The sequence below is a fragment of the Myotis brandtii genome, unplaced genomic scaffold, assembly GCF_000412655.1.
Source record: "Myotis brandtii unplaced genomic scaffold, ASM41265v1 scaffold144, whole genome shotgun sequence".
NCBI lineage: Eukaryota > Metazoa > Chordata > Mammalia > Chiroptera > Vespertilionidae > Myotis > Myotis brandtii.
Window position 1 is genome coordinate 3,215,365 of NW_005355159.1, and position 5,004 is coordinate 3,220,368.

Sequence of the window (5,004 nt, forward strand, 5' to 3'; positions counted from 1 at the left end):
TGGCCTGGCCAGAGCTCAAAGTAATCTGGAACTCAGTCACTGGCTAGATAGACACTCTAACCCACAGAGACAAAGACAGGTGAAGGACATCTGCTCTATTTCTGTTATTTTACCAAACATTTTGAAGAGTGTTTGGTTTGCCAAAGTCCTGTAATGTTGAACAGTGCTTTAAGTTGGATAGATATCTTTACTAAAACAATAGTACCACCACCCTGGCCGGTTTTGCTCAGTGGGTAGAGCATCAGCCTATGGACTGAAGGGTCCCGGGTTCGATTCCAGTCTAGGGCACATGCCTGGGTTGCAGGCTCGATCCCCAGTGAGGGGCGTGAAGGAGGCAGCCAACCCATGATTCTCTCTCATCATTGATGTTTCTATCTCTCCCTCTTTCTTCCTCTCTGAAATAAGTAAAATGTGTGTGTGTATATATATATTTTTTAAAAAATAAACAAAAAAGCAATAGTACCACCACTGAAACTTTGACAAAATTGCCACAGTCCTTGGGTAGCATTGAATTTCTACTGATCTAGCCCAGCTCTACCACCTCTGCAACAATGGCATGAGGTCACAACGCTTGCCCATCTTTGTTCTTTAATCAGATGGCCAAGGGGGAGTTTGGAGACATCAGGATATGGTCAGAAACTTTGTGGAGGTTCTGAAATCGCCGGCTGATCAATTGATTAGGGGTCCTCACCCTGCTTTCCCCTACTGGAGGTGTTTCTCTATGACCATTTAACAAACTTCCCAACATCTTAATCTTTTATCAAGTTTGGAAGTTTGCTTTTCTCCCTCACATTTCCCTATAGGTGTATGCTCTGCCTTTTCCTATTTTTGGCTCTGCTCCCAACTAACATGCAGCTTTTTTTAATTTTTATTTTTGACAAGGCCAGATAATTCACAAGTATGCTGAAAATAAAAAACAAACATCAACATTTTAAAAACTTTAGAAGCCTGCAATTCTAATTTGGGTCCCTAATGTCCTTGCCTAGAAGTAATGCTTGGAGAACGGAACTGTAAATAGCATGATGGACTCCAATCTCTCATCTCTCCTAGTCCCCTCACTTGGTTGTCCAACTTTAAAAAGAACTACTTGTTGAAAGGGCTCGCCATTGAATTTCCCTTGGGTAGCTAGCAAAAACCCTGATTCCAAAACTGGAGACATCCCATGTAAAGATGTTTTGAAAAAGGGACAAAGAACCTGTGTTCTAATTCTGGTACTGCCATTATTAGCCGTGTAAACTTCGGCAAGTCTCCAGATTTCTTTGGGTTGTGGGTAGAATTGTGATATATACCTACCTCCCAGGGTTGTTGTGAGGATTAAATATGCTCTGTAATCTGTCATGCTGTATAAATATTTGCAAGTTTTTATGATTTAAGAGCTATTTTTAAATATTCCCTGTCCACATAGAAGATAATGCTGACATTTCTACCATCTGATCAAGGGGTTTTCATTGTCATATACTGCATAGTTAAATTGCTGGAGCAAAACTTTCTGCTTTTATGTATATACTTTTGTGGGGAGAGAGTCCCCATAGCTTTCATCAATTTCCTAAAAAGAGGTTCATTATCCTAAAAAGTTAAAAGTGCTTCAGAATTCAAAAGTTGGGTTCAGTAACAGGAATAAATGTATTGCTTCCAGAAGGTCCTTCTTAACATGTCTGTAGTAGTACTTTCAATGTTTTTAGACACTGAAATTGTTAGTGTGGCCTGATGACTGTGGAGAACATTTGAGATTGGGACTGAGAAATTTGGACATATGGTCACAGTAGCCATTAGATTATCCAGTTGCCTGCAGTGTGAATTTAGGTGCAAAATGATTATTAACTATATGGCCCTGTGAAAGTCACCTTACCTCATGGAGTCTCTTTCCTCATTTGTAAAGTGAAGGATTTGACCTTGAAGATTTCCAAAGCTAGTTGGAATTCTCTAGGAAAGTGAGATTAAAGCTGGACTTGGATGGAAATTTATTGTGACAAAAATGAATCGGGCTTTTCTGTGTAGGAGGAAAAAGAGGGAATGTCAAGAGCAGGGGTCCTCAAACTACGGCCCACGGGCCACATGCAAATACAAATATTGTATTTGTTCCCGTTTTGTTTTTTTACTTCAAAATAAGATATGTGCAGTGTGCATAGGAATTTGTTCATAGTTTTTTTTAAAACTATAGTCCGGCCCTCCAACAGTCTGAGGGACAGTGAACTGGCCCCCTGTTTAAAAAGTTTGAGGACCCCTGGTCAAGAGTGAGGAGGAGGGACAGAGATCCAAGGAGCTCCATCCTCGGTAAAGATGGGAAACTCCGGAAAGCCTGCTGAGGTGAAGAGCCAGGTCAATCGGCAGAAAGAGAGCTGGTGGGCTCCTTAAGACCCAAGACGCCCACGGCCCAGAGACACAACCGCCTCCGTTCACCATGGGACTGACTCGCCAGAACACAAGCGGACTCGCTCAGTGAGCAAACACCTCTTCTTCCCCGCACTCACAGGACTTCCAGTTCAACTTGCAGTTGTCACGGGCGATTCCCACAGCCTCCCCACTTCCCAGAGCAAGTGGTTGGCTCCTTCAGGAAAATGGCAGCCCTACAAATGCCTCGAGACACCAGTAAGTTGTAGGGATGGTGAGGCTTTTTGGAGAGGTTAAGAGAACCTCTAACTCTATTTTAGGATGAAGTGGAATCCTCACCCTCACATGAGGAATTTTTTATTTTTTAAATAGGAAACTACCATTGATAAATTATTATTAACTGAAGTCCATAGTTTACATTAATGGTGTGTGTGTGTGTGTGTGTGTGTGTGTGTGTGTGTGTGTGTTTAAACTGGGTTGAGGCTATTTGTCAAATGTTAAATGCTTTTCTGCATCGTCTAAGATGGTTATATGTGTAATCATTGTCGTTTTGAAAAAACAAAACAAAACCAACAACATTAGCTCTGTGGACTAGAGAAAATAGGAACAGAGGCTTACATTTTAAAAATATATTTTTTATTGATTTCAGAGAGAGGGAGGGAAAAGTAGAGAGAGAAACATCAATGAGGAGAATCATTGTTTGACTGCCTCCTGCACACTCCCAATTAGGGATTGAGCCCAAAACCTGGGCATGTGCCCTGACCGGGAGTCAAACCCAGACCTCCTGGTTCATGGGTCAACACACTGAGCAACATCGGCTGGGCCAGAGGGTTACATTTTTCAGAATAATAATAGCTGTATTCTGTGATTCTCTAGAATAGGGTCAGTAAATATTTTTGTGGTAAATATTTCTGACATTTTAGTCTTTGCAGGACACAGAGTGTCAACTCCTTTTTTTTTTTTACATTTAAAGTATAAACTATCCTTGGCTTACATTAAAAAAGTTTGGTCCAGCCACCTGAGCTGAAATGATTAACTACTTTATTACGAAGTTGCTATACAGCTTTAAAAAGAAGTAGCAGCAACAGTGACAAAGACATAAGTGTCCAGAAAGCTCAGATTATGTACTACTGGCCCTTTACATAAAACAAAACAAAGCAAAAAACGAAAACAAAAAACACAACAAAGAAAAAAACTTTGCCAATCCCTATTCTAGAATATTGTTATGAAATACTTTAAAAGGAACATTATATTTTCATATACTGTATATAGCCCAGATTAAATTAAGCCAAAAATGGCAGCTTCTCCTCATCTCTAGTACTACTCCCTAAACAGGGAATTTTCTTTTTTAAAGAGTACAGTTATTAAAACAGGTAGCATGAAGAAGTAGCTGAGGATTTCAATTTTGTTATTAGTTTGGAAATTAATTGATGGCAACTATTCTTGATTTCTCAGAAATTGGAAGACTTGGCTCCTTGGTTTGGAAGCAGCACTGGCTGAGACTTGGTTTTTCTGGAATAAACAAGGTATAGCCTTGCTTGGCCAGGTGTTGTCGTTAAGTCCCATTTTTAAGTGCATTTAACTGTCACTTAGATAGCAGTAGTTACAGTCCGAGCATTATTCTAAAGGTTTTATCCTCTGGGGATGATATTGACACTAATAGTACCTTCTTCATAAGATCGCTAAAGGGATTACGTGTGGTTAATTAACCTATTGAAGATGTTCATGGAGTGGTAGAGCCAGAATCTGGCTCTTACCTCTGTACCATGCTATTTCTCTCGTACATTGAGTTCTTTCTCAGTTTCCTCTCTTTCCCATCTGGTGGTCTTCTCTAGGTCTTCTAGATTGCCACAATGACTGGTGGCGATGAGATAGATGTGAATGGAAAGTCCTATTTCACATCCCCTTCAGTGAACGACGAGATTTAAAGCTGTGTTCCATTTTTTTCTCTTTAATCCTCACCTGAGGATACTCTCTCCATTGCTTTCCAGAAGAGTGGAAGGGGAGAGGGAGGGAAGGAAGAAGGGAGGGAGGGAGGGAGAGCGAGAGATGAGAGAGACACATATACTGGCTGCCTCCCCCTCTTGCTTGTGCCATGACTGATGGCTGGGAGTGAATCTGCAACCCAGGTACCTGCCCTTGACCAGGAATCAAACCCAAGACCCTTCGGTGCTTGGGCCGACACTCTAACCACTGAAAAACACTGGCCAGGGCAGCTGTGTTCCATTTTCCATTTGTGGTTCAAAACAATGTTTTATTAATCTTCATCTAAATCCTCATTTAATATCTCTTCAAGAGGAGGGCCAGAATGTTTTGAAGAGTCAGAGAAAGACAAGAAGCATAAAACTACAGAAACTAAGAATTAGGAAAGCTTCCACCCTTTTCTTCTGACCTGAAAACATTTGAAATTTAGAGGTAGTCAAAGAACTTTCCCTAGTTTAGCTTCATTTGAATCAATGTTAACCAATTTTGTGTGTTTTTTTTCAAATGAACCTCTCTGGGGTAATCATTTACAACATATTATGACACTGATGATTTTTAAAGGTCAAGAAACAACCAAAATCAAAATGGCATGTCACTCATTGTAAAATACCTCCCAAATGTGTTTCTCCTGATGTGCACATCACCAGGGTCCTGGGAAATGGGCACGGATGCGTCTGTCCAAGGCTCAGT